The sequence below is a fragment of the Equus caballus genome, chromosome 2, assembly GCF_041296265.1.
Source record: "Equus caballus isolate H_3958 breed thoroughbred chromosome 2, TB-T2T, whole genome shotgun sequence".
Lineage (NCBI taxonomy): Eukaryota > Metazoa > Chordata > Mammalia > Perissodactyla > Equidae > Equus > Equus caballus.
Genome location: NC_091685.1, coordinates 42,992,564 through 43,013,415, shown reverse-complemented (window position 1 = coordinate 43,013,415; position 20,852 = coordinate 42,992,564).

The following is a 20,852-nucleotide window of genomic DNA, read 5'->3' as shown; positions in this document are numbered from 1 at the left end:
CTCTTCATTGACTTGAAATGTATTTACCTTTATCCCATGGAGCATAGCTGTAACAGCCACATTAAAGCCTTTTCTAATTCCAGCATCTGGGTCAACTCATGACTGGTATTTGTTGACAGTTCTTTTCCTTGAAAATTGTTCACATTTCCTAGTTCTTTGTATGCTTAACAATTTTTGGCATTTTGGTGATTTTGTCATGAGACTCTGTGTCCTGACAGAATCCTCTGGAGGATGTTGATTTGTCGTCGTTGTTTGGCAGGAATCGTTTGGTTAGTTTCCTACCACAGGTTCTACTTTGCCTTCTGTGAATAGCAGTTCCAGTGTCACTTAGGTTTTTAAATCTTTGCTCCTTTGTGTCTGTCTCATGTGTGGACCGCTCAGACCTTGGCCTGGGGTGCAGGCTGTTTATGTTTGCAGTTCAGTTCCCAAAGCCTTCGCTGTGTTGCTTTGGGTCTGTCCTGCACAAGCACAGTTCACGGGCAAGCTGAGAACTTGTGCCCATTGATACATAGAATTAGGAGCTCCCCTTCTCCAGCTCTCTCCTCTCTGTGATTCCCTGAACACTCTCTGGCTCCCAGGGGCCCCTTTCTCAGTCCTCTGGCCAGAATTTTAGCTGCTCTCCCTGCCACCTTGTAGATCTTCAACTGGGGTTGCTCTCAGGGCAGGGCCTAGAAAGACAAAAGAAAGAAAGAAAGAAAAACAGAGATTTTCCCACCCTCTCTGGTTTGTGAGGACCCCTTTTCTTGGCTCTCTGGCCAAATACATAGACCTGCATAGTTCTATGCCTGGGGCTGCCCTCACGTCAAAGCCAGGAAAGAAAAGAGGGAAAACCAGGAGAAACTCACCCCTCCCTCCCACAGTTGGCTCCCTCTCCCAGTGCCCTTCCTACTGTTTACTTTTCACAGTTCTTAAATGGTTGCCCTTTGTACTTTGATTTCTTCCCTTCAAGATGAATTGTTTGTTAAGAGGGCTTAACAGTCACTGGAGTTGAGACTTTAAAGAACAATCCTGTTGGGCTGAAAACTGATGTTTTCTTCCCTTTTTCTTCATGGATTTCTCAAATAGTAACATTTGCATTCAGAACACAAATGAGTACACCACACACATACTCACTCTTTTGCCCAATTTGTAGACCAGATTCAACCTCTGAGTAGAGACGCTCAAGAGAACAATTTCCTTACACGAACAGTTAAAAAATAACTAAGCCTGAAGAATGAGTCTGCTGTTCTTTTGACCTTTGCAAGGTCAATCTCATGTTTATTCTGCATCCTGTACCTCCTCATTTTGTTGGCCTAAATATATGGGGGAGTATAACTTAATCAATGTTAATTGAATTGCATTTAGAAGAGCAGTGCTTTGTCTGCTTTAGAGTGTAATTACATTACAACGGGAGATTCCATTTCCATTAAAAACAACTCCTGATATTATGTGAGGTCTGTATTAAAGTCCTTCTGGTGTGAATGTTGGGGTTGGAGGTTCATTCCCCAAGTCTTCCCCGTATGCAGGCCAGTCGCGTTAATTATTTGGAGAGGCCAAAGTTTTTAGAGGGAAAAGCAGAGACATTGGTTTGAAAATGAGAAATGTCAGGTTGTGGCTGAGGAATTTGATGATTTCACTGAGCCTGTAGGTTTCTAAGTGTGAGTAGGTCTTACAGCTCAATCAGATAGTACATTTTACCTAAGATGAACCAAACCTGTTATGAAAAATGACTCTAGCGTGCTTTTTTATTCTCTTTCTTCCTCTTCTTTACCACTTAACAATATGGCAAACATTAATAACAGTATGGCAAACAGTATGGTAAATATTAATAAAAATATAATTTATAATCTGAGAGGCATTATTTCTTTAAACATTTCTTTCTAAGAATCGTAACTGTTGGAACTTGTTTTGTGTAGATTGAGAATACAGAATTCAGTGTAGAATTGTGGTGGAAGCTCAGACTCTGGGGTCTGATGACCCACTAACTGGGTGGCACGGACAATTTCTTAGTCTCTCTGTGCCACAGTTTTCTCATCTGTGAAAGGGAAATTGTAGTTGTACTTGTTATTCTGAGGATTGAAAGAGATGATGTGAAAAAGTGCTTAGCATGGTGGATGGTGTGCAGTGAGCACCAGGCACATGCCAGCTCCCTGGATGTGGAGACCATCGCCATCATCCCTGTGACAGGCAGTTCTCTCGATGTGCCGAACGCTGGTACCAGCCTGCAGAACAAGACACAATCCCTGCGGCATATCCTGGTGGGGGAGACAGGCACATGAACAGATCTTCATAATGCTGCATAGTGGATGCAATCACAGAGGTGTACCTGGGAGTTACAGGCAGCAGTGGGCATGTAGCCTTTTTTCAGTAAGTGTGTTCCTGGATATGGTGGGTTCCTAGCCTGGGACTTAAAGGATGAACAGGAGTTAGTTCCACACTAAGGAGAACTGGGGGAGAGGGTAATACTAAGCATGGGAACAGCATGGTCAAAGGTGAGATGGAGGATAACATATGCAGGGAACTACTTGAAAGAAACTCTGGAAAAGAAAACCAAGTTTTTAATAAAGTAAATGGGGGCAGGCCAGTTTCATCAAGAACTCTCTTTTATTTGACCAGGTCAGGATCCAGGATTCTTAACACATGCTCGTTTTACATTAAGAAGAACAAATAGGGGCCACCCTGTGGCCAAGTGGTTAAGTTCGTGCGCTCCGTGTCAGTGCCTGGGGTTTCGCCAGTTTGGATCCTGGGTGGGGGCCCAGCCCTGCTTGTCAGGCCATGCTGAGGTGGTGCCTCACACAGCAGGGCCAGAAGGACCTACAACTAGAATACCCAACTGTGTACTGGGGGGCTTCGGGGAGAAGAAAGGGAAAAAAAAAGAAGAAGATTGGTACAGATGTTAGCTCAGGTGCCAATCTGGAAAAGAAGAAGAAGAGGAACACATAATGAAAGCAGGTGCTTTGCTATGAAGCTTCCAGAGAGTTGTTACTTTTTTTTTTTTCGCAAGGATGGGGAGCAAAATAATTCTTTATTGTTCCTTTGTGAATTAGAACAGTTTCAAAACGTGTCCATAAATTCTCTTACACTTTCCCCATTGACAGGTGGGGTGTACATGATCTTCCCTTGAGTCTGGTCTGGCCCTGTGTATTAGTCATCAATGGCTGTGTAACGAGTTACCCTAACACTCAGCAGCTTAAAACAACAGATCTTCATTATCCTAATTTCTGAGCATCGGGAATTTAGGAGTGGCTCAACTGAGTAGTTTTGGCTCAGGGTCTCAGGTTGCAGTCAAGATGTCAGCTGGGACTGCAGCCATCTGAAGGCTTGATCCACTCTATTGACTGTTTGTATCCCCAAAATTCATATGCTGAAACCTAACCCCCAGTGTGATGCTATTAGGAGGTGAGGCCTTTGGGAGGTGACTAGGTCTTGAGGGTGGCGCTGTCATGAATGGGATTAGTGCCTTTATAAGAAGAAACAGGAGAGAGAGAATCTCTGTCTCCACCATGTGAGAATATGGCAAGAAGGCGGCCGTCTGCAAACCAGGAAGCAGGACCTCGCTGGACACGAAATCTGCTGATGCCTTGATGCTGAACTTCTCAGCCTCCAGAACTGTGAGATAGAAATGTTTATTGTTTACGACCCTCAGTCTATGGTATTTTTGTTTAGCAGCCTGAACAGGCTGACAATCTGCTCCCAAGATGGCAGCTCACATGGCTATTGGTAGAAGGCCTCAGTTCCTCACCATGTCGACCCCTCTGTAGGGCTGTTCAAATGTCTGCGTGACATGGCAGCTGGCTTCAGTGATGAGAAAGAGAGAGAGAGAGAGAGGGAGGGAGATTGTGTGTGTGTGAGAGAAAGATTGTGAGAGAGAGAGAGGGAGAAACTGCCTTTCATTACCTAGTCTTGGAGGCCACGCACCACCACTTCTGCCATATCCTACTCATGATAAGTGAGCCACTAAGTGTAGCCCATGCTCAAGAGGAAGAGAATTGGGAAGTGAAGCATATCAAAGAATTTGTGGACATACTTTAAAACCACTACACTCTGTGACTTGCAATAAATATAATGTGAGGAAGTGATGCTGTGATTTCTGAGAACAGATCATAAAAAGCGACACAGGGGGCCAGCCCGGTGGTATGGTGGTTAAGTTCGCACATTCCGCTTCTCAGCGGCCCGGGGTTCGCCAGTTCGGATCCTGGGTGCAGACATGGCATCGCTTGGCAAGCCATGCTGTGGTAGGCATCCCACATATAAAGTAGAGGAAGGTGGGCACGGATATTAGCTCAGGGCCAGTCTTCCTCAGCAAAAAGAGGAGGATTGGGGGCTGGCCCCGTGGCCAAGTGGTTGGGTCCACGCACTCCGCTGCAGGTGGCCCAGTGTTTCGTTGGTTCGAATCCTGGGCGCGGACATGACACTGCTCATCGAACCACGCTGGGGCGGCGTCCCGCATGCCACGGCTGGAGGGACCCACAACGAAGAATGTACAACTATGTACCAGGGGAATTTGGGGAGAAAAAGGAAAAAATAAAATCTTAAAAAAAAAAAAAAGAGGAGGATTGGCAGCAGTTAGCTCAGGGCTAATCTTCCTCAAAAAAAAAAGAAAAGCAACACAGCTTCTTCATTGTTCACTGGGACAGTCCCCTTTGGAGATCTGAGTGACCATGTGAGAGGTTGACCACCCGAGCCACTGTGTTGGAGGAGTCCAGGCCACACAGAGAGGCCATGTGTAGTTGTGTCCACTGAGAGCCAGCATCAGCCGCCAGACATATGAGTGAAGAAGCCTCCAGATGAGCGCAGCCCTGAGCTATTGCATCTCTTCCAGCCACAGAGTCTTCCCAGCTAAAGACCCAGGCTTTGTGGAGCAGACAGAAATCATCCCCGTATGAATTCCTGACCCACAAAATCCACGAGCATATTAAAATGATTGTCTTCCACCACTACACTCTGGGGCTGCTTGTTACGCAGCGTTAGTAACTGGAATGTGGACCCATTTTCCGTTTGCACAGTCTCAGCTGCTGATGGGTGCCCAGGAGTTGCTCTTCCCATAGATTTTCCACAGCTCCTTGTCTGCTCCTTTGGCTCTTTCCTTTGTCCCTTCGGATATTTCTAGCAGATGAGTTACATCTAAAGTAGCAACTGTGATAGCTTCTACAATCCATAGAGAGGAAATCTCGCAGAAGCCAAGTTGGTGTTCTGCATACAACAGGCTCAGAATGAATATTGCTAACAGGCTCTAGTTTGACTAGATTCAGAAGTAGTTAAAAATTATTTAACCAGACTAGTTTTCCTTTTTTCCATTCTCCCATTTTTTAACAAACCTGCACACCACCTCCAGGAGTCCCAAAGCCCGTGTGTAACCCTCACACAGGCAAGAACGCTGGGGAAACCAGTCTGCAGCCACAGTGGGCCGGTCCCACCATGAGCCCAGTACTGAAGCAGCTGTGGAAACTTCTACCTTCAAAGAAAGAGAAGCAGTAGCATCTGCTTTCTTATAGACGTGGAGAAATCAGTAGCCATTGTGGAGACACGTTTTCATTAAAAGGCAAGGCTGACGGACGAGCTTAGGGGAGCAGGTCCTGCAGGGGGAAGAGAAGCTGATGGGTCACCAAGGACCTATTAGCAGTTGCCCAATAATGAATTAAGTCTTCAGACCTTGGCATTAACCCTGGAGTTTATTTTTTCCTGCGCTTCAGTCCTGCTCTCACTTTCAGCTTCAGTTCTTTCGTCAATGCAGCCATTATATCATTCAGTAACTCTCGCGTGGCTTTTTTTCTTTTAATTGTCAGAAAAAAATTGCAAAACAAAGTTCAAATCTGGCCATTCTTATAGGCCGCCAGCCTGTATTTCTTTCTCTCTGTGCTGTCCCCATTCTTTGGGCCAAGCGGCACTTGGTAGGACATTGTCAGCATGACTGGCAATATCGCAAAAATCGTCAGGCTGGTTTTTTCCAGTTCTTCAGAGGTTCCATTATGGAATGAAGTTGCTGGAGTGGCCTTTCCCATGTGGGGCACCCTGCAGTGGCCCCTCATGCAGGCAACACCCCATAGTGTGCCTCTCTCCATAGCTCAGGGTCTCACGCGGCAGCAGTGTTAGTATCCAGAGGAAGCCCTGCGTTGCACGTGAACTTGGGCTCATATTTACGATCTGGAGGCTAAAGCAGAGACTAAGGAAGCAGAAAGGTGGAATTCTTCTAATAACGAAGGTGATCACACATAGCATCGAGTTTAAGTCTTTATCTGCCACAATAAATGCATTGTTAAAACACCCTGGAACTTCGATTAGAAGTGAACTTGGGATATTCATCATCACCTTGGGATATGATCATTTCTGAAAAACGAAGTCACTTAAATTGATATTTTATAGGATTGACTGTCGGTTAAGATCACAGGCAAAAATGAGCTGCCACAGGCACAGCGGGGTCTCTTTTCAAAGCCTAAAATGCAGGTGCAGAAGATGTTAAGGATTCTTGCCCTGACTCTAGCCTAAGTGGACGAAGATTTTAGGGGAACATACGAGGAGTGAGCACATTAAAGGAAGTCAGACCTGAAACGCTTCATTCTCTCCATCAAGTGAACAGACCAAACCAGCCCCGCCTCCTGAGTTCACTCATTGCTTCGTTGGGCCGTCCTTAAAGTCGGTCTTTAACTTGTCCGTCTGTGTTTATGATCCACGTCTGTCTCTCTAATATCTTTGTCTCTAACACCCAAACTGTGTTTCCAGCCACACAATTCATTCTCACAGAGATGGCACCTTGCCCTGAAACGCAGCAATTCTAGAAGAGCACTGGCACCTTCAGCCTTTGTCACCGCTCGCTCAGGCTGGCTCTGCCTCCATGCCGCTCACCCCCACCCACCCCAGTGGGACCAGCCTCAACCTTTGGAAGTCCTCTGGGAGTCACTGCTCTTCAGCCAGTGTTCATTCAATGACGAGGTTGGGGTAGCTTTTCCTGAAAAATGTCTGTACCTTCTCTTCATTCCTTCTCCATTTTCAGCGCCGTTTCTACTCCAAGCTTTCCCTTGTTGGCAGGAGCCGACACAAGGATCCAGCTGCTAAAATCAGCATCTTGTCCAAGATATGATGTCTAAGACAAAGGCCGTTAAAATGCTGTGCTCCTACCTCACCAGACCGCATATAAAGTGTGAAATTTAGGCATAGCTTTTGACAAACCGAATGCTTTCCGGATGATGGCTGAGTGTCTGGAAACCATCTCTTGGACTGAGGAATAACTGAGGCAACAGCTGGCTGTGGCAAGTTTGGAGGGACATAGCGGCTATTTGCTAACATTTTGAGGGTTGTCCTGTGGATGCAGGTTAGACCCATGAAGCTCTGGGCAGACTTTCTGGGTGTGAATCCTGCCCTGTATCTAACCGGCTGTGAGACCCTGGCCGAGATCCTTCCTTCTTCCTCTCAGGCCCTCACCAACAGATGGAGATAATAATGGTGCCCGCCTCCAGGGCTGGTGTTAATCAGCTGAGGCGCTCACCACTGTCAGATGTGGTAGCGGTGGTGGGCTTTTTGATTGAAAAGAGGCCCCAGCGAGCACAAATGTGTCCACTCAATGGAAGGTCTAGGAAAGTAGATTTCAACTCAGTATAAGAGATATCGTCTAAGTACAGCCTGCAAAAAAAGTGCCTCTCCCCGCCCACACCCGTACTTCCTTAGAACAGCAACAAAAATGGTCACAACAAAACCAGCCACAAGACAATTTTTTTTAAGTGCCCTCAAAATCTCTCCCAAATCCTTCTCGGTCTCAATCTGCAAGTACTCAGCCTTTCTCTCTCCTGCTTTAACTGATCCAGCTGACTAATAATCAGATTTTCCTCTCCCTCAAAGCCCTTTCCAGCAGATATCTGAATGTCCACCCTCGTCCCAAGGGCCATGGGGGCAGAGGGGCACCAATACCAGGCCAGAGGGCTCTTCTGTCTTCATGCCAAAATTTGGGAATATGGCTCAAAAAGTCTTTAAAAAGTAGATGATCTTTGGTGCAGCGACTCCACTCCGAGGAATATATCCCGAGAAGATAATCAGAAGGTAAGCAAAAACGTGTTTACGAAGAGGTTTCTGGAAGCATTCAGATGAGGAGGCATATTAACTATTCACATAGAAACATGCTCACAACATAGTGTTAGCGAGAGTAGATTAGATTTAAAAAATCATATTGCATATCTGTTAAACAGTTATACATTTACCTACCATGTGAGCTGACCATTCTGCTTGTAGATCCTTATTCAAAAGAAAATATGTCCAGACAAAGACTCGCACACAACTGTTCATACTAGCTTATTTGTAATAGCCAAAAACTGTAAAAACCCAAATGTCCATTGACAGGTGAATGGACACACTGTGGTATGGCCATACGACGGAATATTACTCAGCCATAAAAAGGAATGAACTATTGATACATGCAACAACATGGGGGAATCTCCAAATCATTTTTCTGAGTGAAAGAAGCTGGGCCAAAAGAAAGAGTACACACCGTACTGTTCCATTTATATAAAACTCTAGAAAATTCAAACTCAGCAGAGTGACAGCAGGTGAGTCAGTGGTTGCTTGGGGAGGGGGTGGTGCTGGAGGAGGTGGAACTACCCAAAGGGACACGAGGAACCCTTTGGGGTGATGGGTATGTCTGTGGTCTTGATTGTGCTGGTGGTGTCACATGGGTGTCCACCTGCCAGCTCTCTGCCTGGAACTCCCACCCATCCTTCGGGATTCTGGTCTGTGTGGCCTCCTCACAGAGATCTTTCCAGGGGCCTTCCCCGAGCTCGAAGCTCACTGTGAAATAGGCGTGGCTCCTTCGTGCTCTCTCAGTGCCCTGAGCACACCTATGTGGCTCACTTGTCACACCATATTGTCATGGTCAGTGTCTGAGTTTCCTGGAGCTCCTGTAACAAAGGACCATGAATTTAGCAGCTTAGAACAACACCAACTGATTATCTTACAGTTCTAGAGGTCAGAGGTCCGAAATGGCTCACCTTGGGCTGAAATCAAGGTGTCCACAGGGCTGCATTCCTTCTGGAGTGTCCAGGGGAGACTGTTTCTTGACTCATCCAGCTTCGAGGGGCTGCTGCACTCCTTGGCTCCTGGCCCCTTTCCCCATCTTCAAAACCAGCACCACGGGATTTTCAAATCTCTCCCTCCCTCCGACGAAGGCTCTCCTGCATCCTTCTTGCATCCTAAGGACCCCTGTGATGGCGCAGGGCCTGCCCCGATGACCTGAGATCGTCTCCCGTCTCAAGAGCCTTGATTTAGTCACATCTGCAGAGTCCCTTCTGCCATGTAAACTCACACAGTCATCTGTTCTGGGGGTGAGAATGTGGGCATCCTTAAGGGCCGTTATTCTGCCTGCCGTTTTCAGCTTGTCTTGTGAAATCTCAGAGCAGAGACCTTGCTCATCTTCACGTTCTATCTCCCAACACAATGACTTTAGTAAGTTTTTGCAGGCTGAATAAATTGATAAGTGAATAATATTGAATGCCTATACTATGCCCATTTAAATACTTTTTTGTCTCTTTGAATACTTTGTCAGGATTTTGTAATCTTTGAAGAGAGAGTATTGGCTCATAGCAGGAACAAAAAAAAGTGAGACCTGGGAGTTAAATACTTCTAGAAATGCCATTCTCGCAGACATGGGTGGTGACACAGTGTGGACCCAACAGCATCGCCAAGTGCGAGAGCAAACATCTGGTGAGGAGTCTGGGCCCATGGGCTGGATGTTTTCTGGCTGGGTCATCTCTGTGCCTGCTTTGATGCTGGTCCTGGAGGGCACAGTGGCAGGAATTGAAGTGAGTGCCCACCACTCAATATTGTCCTCAGACCTACCCACCCTTTGGTTACTTATAATAGAAGTATATTTTGTTCTAGTTTTTAATGTTAGCTTACAACCCACTAAAATGTGATCATCCCGTTATCCTTCACCTTGTATGGAAGAAAAAACCCTTCCAATTACTTGCCCCTGAGCTTCTGTTGGGAAATGATCAATTATTTCTTGTCCGAGTGAGTCAGAGGCAAAGCTGGAGGTTAAGTTTGGGTCTGGCGGCGGTGATGGTCTCTGCGGGAGATCACAGGCCTCCCCGCCTCCCACCCTTAACTGTTGCTCAGTCACTCCATGGGCAGCCAGAATAAACTGAGATATTTGAACTCTCCCCGTAGACTGGCCTCTCTGGGTTTGTGCCTCTTCTCTGGTTTCTTAGTGCAAAGGCTGATGGAGAAAGCGGCTTGCTGGTCCTCTGCCCGTGTGCTGCAGGATGAATAGTGTGAGGTCTGGAGGCACATGTTCCTCTGGAACCATTGACAGAGGACAGGCAATCTTTTTCTCAATTATTAATTTAAAGATAACGATCATGTGATATGGTCGAAACTGAGAAATAGTCCTTCATAATAAGAGCCAAACAAGGGCTTGAATTGCCCAACCTCGTTCCTTAAGAATTGTTAGAGTTCATTCAGGAGTTTCCTTTTGTAACTGAAATAAGGGTTGAATATACATCGTGGGATACTCTCTCCACTTTTCAGGCCAGTGTTTGATAGACTAAATCTCAGAGGCAACATAGAATTTTTGTATCCGTGCTCGAGATAATGACATTCTGTGTTTCTGTCATCCAGACAAGACACTAGGTGTGGGGGAGTGAATACCACTGTCCCCACTTCAGTTCATTCTGAAAACATTTTCCAAGGGAAATATCACAAGAGCTGAGTGGAATTTTTTTCTAGGCTTTATTTGAATGTTAATGTGTTAATTAAGTGCAAAAACTGTGTTTTCACTTCATCTGTAATTAGTTACTTGAGTTTTCAGGAGTGACATTGCAGATAAGTGGGGAAAGTTTGGTTATCCACGGAGAGGAAAAAATGGAATCCCTACCTCACACCAAACATAAAAATCAGTTCCAGATGAATTAATTAAAACAGAAGTAAAAACTTTCTCAAATTGAACCCTAAACGCTGATGGCTTTACTGGCATAAGGTTGCTCACGGTCTCCTGTTACAGGACCGAGTTCTATCCTACATCGATCACTTTAAATGTCATGTGGAGCAGGGATGAGAGGCAGGCTGCTGGGAGGCTGGTGGGACAATCCAGGAAAAAAGTAATGAAGGCATGAATTAGGAGAGTGCTGGTAGGAATGGAAACACGGGAGTGGATTCTGGAAATACACACTGGGATTTGTTGACTAGTTAAGTGTAGATGGTGAAAGAGAGGGAAAGTTTAGGGGTGCCCGTCTGCTTTCTGCCTTGGAGAGGAAGTGGCTTATGGAAGACAACGATACCACTCACTGGAAAAGCTGCCAGTCATTGAGGTGTTCTATGGGTCAGGCGCTGTGCTACATTATTACATAGATTTGGTTACATGTATGTCTTCTCATTTAATCCTCAAAAAGCCTGCAATGTAGGTATTACTGTTTTCATTTTACAAATGAGGAAACACACCTAGAGATGTTAAGTAACTATTCAGCCATCATAGCGGAAGTGTTGGGGTCCATCTGGTGCCGTCAAACCCAAAGCAAGAACTCTTAATTGGTTGGGGATATCTTGAGTTTGAGACGTCTGTGAGGATCCATGCAGATGCAGCCAGCAGACCACCGAACGTACCTTAAATAATTGAAGGAGGTTTGGGGGTTAGGTCTGGGGAAAAAAGTATTCCAGGCAGAAGGAACGGCAAATTCAAATGCCCTAACGCAGGGAAGACTTTAGTGGGTTCAAAGAACAGAAAGCCAGTGATACTAGAGCAGAGTGGATGAGAGGAAGAAGTGGGAGATGAGCAGGGAGAGAGCGTGGGGGGTGGGGGCCAAGGCCATGGGGCTCTGTCCTCCCGGTAGAGAAGACTGCAGGCGGCAGCCGTCCTCCTGGGGAGGCTGTGTGGACAGAGCCTTCGGGCCCCAGGCCCTCATGCTGCCCGCCATACAGAGGCTGTAAAGACCTGACTCCTTCGTAGAGTTTTGTCCTGAGAGACCGCACACCTGCCTCCGCCCACCTCCACCAGGGCCTTTGAGAGGACAGCTGGAAACCGTCTTCCCGGCTCCCTGGGTTCTGGGCAGGATGCCCATCTCCTCAAGGCGCCCACCAGCTGGTTCTAAGAGGGAGGGGATCATTCTCTGGGGCTAGGGTTGGGTCAGGGGAAGTCCTGACAATTTTACCATTTTGGTGAAGACCCTGGAAGTCATTTCCATTGACATTATGTCATATGTGCCCACAAAATGGCCTTGGTCGTTAGTGCTGCTGTTTCCCTATTATTTTTCTTTATGAGGAAGATTGTCACTGAGCTCACATCTGTGCCCGTCTTCCTCTATTTTATGTGGGACACTGCCACAGCATGGCTTGATGAACAGTGCTGTGTCCATACCTGGGATCTCAACCTGCAAACCCCAGGCCGTGGAAGCAGAGGGCATGAACTTAACCACCACGCCACTGGGCCAACCCCTGCTTTTTCCTTATTTTTATTTCCTGTCCATGAGCATAAATTTTCTTTCTTCTGGTGAGTTGTACCTAATCATTGGGCTACTAAATTATTGGGGAAGGGTGTCTCTAATAAGGTCCCTCCTATTTCATCCTCTTTAATTTGGGGGTGAGTCACCCTTTGAGGATAACAGACTCTGGCGGCCAGCTCTGTGATCTCAGGCTGGCGGCTGAGCCCTGCAGCCGTCCCCTCTGTCCGGCCAGCCAGCCGAGAAGGAGATTCCAGGATCTCTTGGTGCCTTTCCCGCCCACTGCTGTCTCCCCTTGATCCCGTGCCAGCCGTCTGCACCGTGTGGTGTTTACCGCCCTCTTGTGGTAGAGGGGTTTGTTCTTTCCAGCTCCTTCTCCAACTTCAAAGGCCCTAATAAAATCTAAAACATCAAGTGTTGCAGGAGCAAACGCCAGTACACGAGCGTTGTTATATTTATATTTGAGTGTCATGCTTAGTGATAGCAAGAGAAAGGAAGGAAGGGAGGGAGAGGGAGAAAGAGAAGAGGGGAGGGAGGGAGGGATGGAAGGAAGGAGACAAAAAAGCCACAGGCTTTTAGAATCTGAACAGGTTTAACATTCTCTGATACTCAAGAATCAAAAGGGCTCCAAACAAATGGATGCCTTGCTTCTCCTTGACTAGAACCCAAAATTTATATCTGAAAAATGAACCTCATGTGTTTCGTTACTCGCTTGATGTACTTTTCACACAAGAATTAGGTGAAAGATGTTTGCTACCCACAACTGCTGAAGTTAGAATTTTAGGGTCTTGTGATTTTTAAAATTCAGATCTTAGAATACACTTTTTTCTAAATTTATATTAGAATTTATTTTCCATCTATTTCATTATAATTTAATTTTTTGGTTATAATATATATTTTTATATATCTGTTTTTATAGATTTTATACTTGCTTTTTAAGGAATGTGTCTAATGTGCAATTAACATTTTTTATCTTAGTACTTGATTTAAGAATACATTGTGATTATTGCTATTTACTACTTACTCTTAAATTTGTATGTATTATGCAATATTTAAGACATAGAAAAAGACTTCAAAGAGTAATTTTGATGAATACCTGCATATCTACTGCCTGGCTCAGAAAATAAACACGGTTAACACCTCCGTGATGGGTACTTTTGTGTGTCAGTTTGGTTAGGTTCTGGTACTCAGTTTTTGGTCAAACACCAGTTTAGATGTTGCTATGAAGGTTTTCTTTCTATGATTAAACATTTAAATCAGTTTAGACTCTGAGTAAAGAGATTACCCTCCATAATGTAGGTGGGCCTCATCCAATCAGTTGAAGGCCTTAGAGAAAAAGACTGAGATTTCCCCCAGAGGGAGAAGGAATTTTGCTTCCAGACGGGGCCTTCAGACTGGAGACAGTGACATCAGCTCTTCCCTGGGTCTCCAGGCTGCCGGCCTGCCCTGCAGAATTCGCACTTGCCAGCCCCACCACCGTGTGCGTGTGAGCCGATTTCTTAAAATAAATCTCTCTCTATTTATACGTACATATACATCCTATTGGTATGTTTCTTGGAGAACCCTGGCTGACACAGGCCTCCTCCAACCTTCCTCTACTGCTTCTCCCTCTCTCCATTACAGAGAAAACATCTGTCTGATATTCACACTGACTTTATAATTTTACCAAGGAGCTGTGTCCACCTACGTAATGCAGCGTATTATTTGTCATTTGTAACTTTATGCGAATATATCATCTTGTATGTATTCTTTGAAATGGCTTATTTCTCCTTAGCTTTCTGCTTGTAAGATTACTCCATGTTGAAATACGCAGCCATCATTTATCCATTTTCACTGTTTATGGTATTTCATTTGATGAATACAGCTCAGTTTATCCATTTTCCTGTAGATGAACATTTAGGCTGTTCACAGTGGTTTCCTGCTTCAAACAACGTGTCCTGGTCGTTCTGTACACACCTGCTGGTGCACGTGCACCGGTGCTTTTCTAGATTGTGCAGGCAGAAGTGGAATTTCTGGGTCAGGGACCTGCCTGGCTCCAGCCTCATCAGGTCTTCCTGAATGGCTCTCCAAATGGATTCTTTCTGTTTGTACCCTCACCAGTTTCCACTGCTCCAAAACCTGGCCAACGCTGGTACTGTCTGATTTTGAATTTTTGCCAATTTGCTAAATGTAAAATAACAGCTTTTTGTTGTTTTCATCTGTGTCCACCTTCTGACTAGGGCAGTTGAGCACCTTTCTCGTGTGTTCAAGGACCACTTGTGTGTCTTCCCTGGTGAATTGCCTCTTCACGTTGCTGGCTCACTCCCATTGTTGTGTATCCTTCTCTTATTGATTGCTGGCCAGGACCTCCAGCCCCACATGGGGTAGAAGCAGAGGTAGTGGGATGCTTGTCTTATTCCTGATTTTAAAGGAGTTATCAGTAATGTTTCATCATTGTGCACGATGTTTACTGTAGCTATTTTGGTAGATGTTTTTGGTAAATATTTTTTAATGACTTAAAAGCATCCTTTTCTATTCCCAGTTTGCTAAGAGTTTTTATCATGGATGGATGTTGAATTATATCAAGTGCTTTTTCGGCATCTGTTGAGAAAAACATGCTTTTCCTCCTGTAGCCAGATAATTGATAGGTGAATTATCTTAATAGATTTTTTTTATATTAGACTATCCTTACATTCCTGGGATAGATCCATCTTGACTGTTCAGTATTGCTTACTCCTAAATATCATTCGAACAGCCTTTGTTTTCTCCTTTCTCAGAAAATAACAGAAAAAATTGCAAGAATTAAAAGAGGCTATGCAATGTCTTCAGAGCTTCTGTTCACAAGATATAAAATTCTATGGGGATGGCAAAATAATCAAGCGGGGAGATGAGGTTAGTTTATGGCTGATGTCATTTCCTCATAAATAAATCCTTTCGTTAACATGGACATAATTAGTCTTGTTGCTTTATCTGCCTAAATCAATGATTTTTATTAGACCAAGTATTTTTTAAAGGTAATAAACAACATAATATGAACGTTAATGTACTTTCCCATAACTGTTAAAACTTCTGACAAGCGGCTACCTCTTGCCTGTTGATAACCCAATGTCAAACAAATATTAGGGAGCAACTTGGAAATAGCCAATATTTCTTTTGTTCAGTTGTTTATTTGTGTCTGGCCATGCTTGGGGTTGTGACCGAGTTGCATACCGTTAACTCAATTATCATCCGCTCATAAAAGATTTCACGGTTCACTTAGCGTAAGTGAATATGCTGGGACGACATCAGTGCTTCCCGTTCCATGTTTGCTGTTCGGACCAACACTGCCATGGCTTCTAGACGCCCTTCCACTGAGTTAATGTGAAGAGGCCTGGTTTAGATTAACAGACTCCTGCAGCAGCATCCTTTGAGAACTACATGGGCCTTAGGAGACCATGATAAAGTGTTAGGCAAGCTGAAAGGCCCAAGGAAATACAGCCCTTTGTCCACGGCGGTCCGTCTGGCCAGGTGGCCCGGGGTCAGCCTTGGAGCCCCTTGGCCAGCCAACTTACAAAAGCATAAACCTTTACAATATCTTATCATGCTGAGACAGATCCTACCGTGTTACAACGACATAAAAATTAAAATTTTATTTTTCCTGCCAAGTTAATAATTAGCCAATGTCAGTGAACAAAAATAGTAAGAACCCATCAATTTTTTTGTTGTTTTGAAAAAGGGAAAAGGGAGATAGTCTTCCTGTCATAGCACAATGAATATTGCCATGTGATGGTGCTACGATAGAGAGCCGTGAATTTAGAAGTGAGAAGCTCGCAATAGTATTGCTGGTCCTATTTTAGGAATTTAAGAAAGTAAATGAGATCTTTCATTGTATTTCACAGTGGGGCCCTTCCCACCACCCCACGTTGACCCTAGTGCAGTGTCCTAATGATATCGATTCTGATATCAGTTTCCCCACATTAAACCCAGCATATATGGGTTAAAACCAAAACACTCATTCCCTGCTTACTCTCTGGCTTCCTGGCTCCAGAATCCACTATCCTCCATGGAGACAGACACCGTCAAGGACAAGCACCTGGACTATCTCCTCCCACAGAGATACAGGCTGGTGGGAAAGCTGCTGACCAGCAAGGTCACAGGCTCCCTCCTCTCTGTAAGTGTCTCAAGGCCAAAGACAGGCTGGTGGGAAAGCTCCAACCAGCAAGGCCATATGCTCCCCCTCCCCTACCTAAAGCCCCAAATAAAAACCCTTCCTTTTAGCTTTTCAGGGAGTTTGGGATTTCAGCGTTAGCCGCCCTCTCTCCTTGCTCAGTGCTGTGCAAAAATAAAATTCCTACTTTCTTCCACCACCCCCGGTGTCAGAGATTGGCTTGCTGTGCAATGGGTGAGTGAACTCACTTCAGGTTCGGTAACACTAACCCATTACAGCCCCTTTAAGAGTCTGGCCAAGGCTACAGACCCCTCCTCAAAATGACTCATATCCCCGTACAGCTTTACACACCTTGGGAAGTCAATGGGGCTCAAGCCCATCAGGGGATGCCAAGAACCTGGTGCTGACATTTGGTAATGACTCTGCAGGCCCCTGGATGGGCTGCCACTCCTCCCCTTTCCCTTTCTTTCTCTGTTAAATGCACAGCCACAGCCACTTGGCACTCCGTTACAGTCTCTCTTGCTCTTTTTAGAAAGCCTCCTGCAGCCAGGCACTGTTTCAGGACCTGGGGACACAGCAGAGAACAGACAGTTTGCCTTCTCTTATGAAGCTTGCATTTTACTCTGGGAAGATTGTCAATAAACAAATACCCAAGTAAACATGTGTTAGCTGATGCGAAGTGCTTTGATGGAAAATGAAACAAAACAGGGGGATGTATGGTGGACAGAATTCCAAAGATGTCCCCTCGGAATGGAATTAAGCTTACTAATCAGATGACCGTAACACGGGGGGGTTACTCTAGATTATTGGAGTGTGACCAATGTAATCCCAGAATAATCCCCCATTACAAGCTCCTTGATGTCGTCCCATTATGGGAGGTGACAGGTGCTAGATAAGGCACAGAGTCGGGGTTCTGGGGATCAGGATGAGGACATCCTGGAGGGCCCGTTATTCAGCCGGCTAAAATTCTCTTTTGAGTCTTGCTGCTTTTTTCAATGAAATAAAATGGTCATCAGCTGAGAGTGAGAAGCGAGCAGAGGCCTTCTAAAGTTTAAGAAGAGAGGGGAACATGTAAGATGGTCATCTTGACGCAGCAGAGAGACACTTGACCGGGACAATGTCGGGTGGATGGTAGCGATGAGGGCCCCCTGAGACCGGCACAGAGAAATGTGGTGAGGAGCAGGCGGCAGGCGGGGCCTTTCTCCAGCCACGCCACATGCTGGGGTGCAGCGAAGGGTGGTCAGCGTGGAGTTTAACTGGGGTGAGACTTCCCAGGGAGTTAGTAGGAAAGGAACACGCAACAGAGAGATTCTCGTGGCGGGCTGTGGACTCTAAGCTGGGCAAGAAAGAACAAGAATGGGTTCTGGACAGGGAGATGTGATGTGATGCGTGGGCTGCGGCCAGATGAAGCGTTTTTGGGGTGGCGGCACTAGAGAACGCGAGCTGAATCTGGAGGGTGAGCCGGGCGGCGGGGATGTGCAGCCAGTTCAGTCCCCTCCAAACAGAGGCACCGTTCAAGTCAGTCCTGGGTGGGGAAGAAACCCTCTGAAATCGACTTCTGCAAATTATGCTGAAAAGGTTGTGATTGAGATACTTTTAAAATCTGGAAGTTAAACTTCTTAACTCCCTATTGGTTTCCTAGTCCCTCCAAGGATCACGTGGGCAAATCAAAAACTGCGGGCTGGCCAGCCTCGCTGCTGCCTTCTGTTACCGGAGCAGGGGGTGCACGGAGAACGCTGCGTCATAAAAGAGTGTAACTGGAAGAGCGAATCTGCTAAAACTTTAATCAAATGCCTTCCTGGGTCGAACAGAATTCAAATATAAATCACTTGGATTCCCACAACACTGCTCTTTCTTCAGTGCAGATAGTCGAGAAGTTCCTAATTCCGTGGGAGAAAACTGCTCGTAACTGTCAAAAATAACCAAAAGTTTAACTGGGCAAATAAATCTTTTCTACTGTAGTGTCCCTTAGGATGAAATGAAAAATATTCCCCCTCTGTTTTAAAGGAGACATTGAGAATACGCTGGAAGCATTTATTAAGTGCCTACGGTGTACCAGGTGCCAGTCTAGGAAGTAAAGATTCGGAGATGAGTAAGCCACAGTTCCTGATCTCAAGGGGTTTTCGGCCAGGGGAGGAAGACGGGCGTAGAGAGATGTGCAGACCCCGGGGTGGGGGCGCAGGAGCAGGATCATGGAGGAGGCCCCAGGGGAGCACCCAGGAGGGAGAGGGCGCTCTGGGGAGGGAAGCCAAACTCCTGGAGGAGGCTGCTTCAGCAGACACTTAAGGAAGATCAGGATTTTGTCAGACAGATAAGGGCACTTTAAGCAGAGGAGGAAGCCTGTGGACCAATCTGGAGTCATGAAACAGCATGGTGTTCGCAGAGAACCCTCCCCCACCCCCCCAACCCTCCCCACCTCTCCCCACCCCCCCACCCCTCCCCACCCCCGCCATCAGCAGAAGACTGGCCGGCTGCGAGCTTCGATGGGGGACCTGGGATGTTGACCTTCACCCTGAGGGTGCTGGGAAGCCCTTGACAATGGTAGGCAGCACAGCAGGGGCACATCTGTGCAGCTGGAGACATGCTGAAGATGTGAACTGACTTGATGGTGAGGGTGAGGAAGAGAGCCCAGCTGACACCCAGGCTTCTTGCCTGGGAGCGTTGGGGTGGAGGTCTCAGACAGACAGAGAGTGCTGCAGGAGGAGTGTGTTCCAGGCGACAAGATCATGAATTCAGCTTGACATCCAGGTGAAGATGAAACCTTCTGCTATTCAATGGACTGGAGGTTTTATCTAATCCTTCCCTCCATCCATCCATCTTCTATCTATATATCTATGTATCTATGTACATATCTGTGTATTATTAAACAACAAAATTCAACTGAGTAAATTTAAATACCTTATTGGCTTTATTCGATGATTCATGAATCAAGCCGCATCCCTTCTAGCGGATAGAAGGGAGCTCAGAGGATTGTTTGTGGCAAGGTCACCTTCCTTTAGGAGACGGCAGGGTCCGTTGGGCAGGTGACCTCACTAGTGCTGACCAGGTAATTCCTGACTGATTTAAGATTCCATTCCTGTGGGAGGCTGACACTATAATTAAGTTAGGTATTAAATGTTGGTTTGGTGACATGTGGCTTAGCACAAGTGACTCCATTTGGGGCCTGTTGTCTCTTTTTCAACAGTATGTATGTATCTATCTATTTTTAAGTCTGCATTCACTTTTATCTGATGGTTTCATCCTTTTTTTTTTTTTTTTTTTGAGGAAGATTAACCCTGAACTAACATCTGCCGCCAATCCTCCTCTTTCTGCTGAGGAAGAGTGGCCTTGAGCTCTCATCCATGCCCATCTTCCTCTACTTTATATGTGGGACACCTACCACAGCATGGCTTGACAAGCAGTGCATAGGTCTGCGCCCAGGATCTGAACTGGTGAACCCCGGGCCTCCAAAGCAGAACGTGCACACTTAACCACTGCGCCACCAGGCCAGGCCCTGATGGTTTCAGCCTTGAATGGTCTTTGTGTAAATTCATTATCTCATTAAGGGCCATATAATGATGGGCTTTTTCTAACGTCGTAACTTGCCTCCTCAATCAGGGGTATTTGGTTGCTCTGAAATATGACATGTATGAGACACGCAGGATAAATGTGTATTCCTTCCCTTTGGGATTGGAAGGTTTTTTGGTTTTGTTTTTGTTTTGGTGAGGAAGATTTGCCCCAAGTTAACATCTGTTGCCAATCTTCCTCTTCTCTGCTGAGGAAGATTAGCCCTGAGCTAAAATCTGTGCCAATCCTCCTCTATTTTGTATGTGGGATGCCGACACAGCATGGCTGCCACTGAGTGGTGTAGGTCTGCACCCAGGAACCGAACCCAGGCTGCCAAAGCCGAGCGCACTGACTTTAACCACTAGGCCACAGGGCCAGTCCCATGGTATTGGAGGTTTTTAATTCAACATTTAAATAGTTTATCCCAGAGAAAATTTAAAAATATGAAAGATATTTTTTCTTCTCTCATCAACAGTGACAGGGAGATGCCCAAACTGTTACCGAACCTGAAGTGAGTTCACTCACCCGTTGTGCAGCAAGCCAATCTCTGACACTGGGAGTGGTGGAAGAAAGTAGGAATTTTATTTTTGCACAGCGCTGAGCAAGGAGAGAGAGCAGCTAATGCTGAAATCCCAAACTCCCCGAAAAGCTAAAAAGAAGGGTTTTTATTTGGGGCTTTAGGTAGGGGAGGGGGAGCATATGGCCTTGCTGGTCGGAGCTTTCCCACCAGCCTGTCTTTGGCCTTGAGACACTTGCAGAGAGGAGGAAGCCCGTGACCTTGCTGGTCA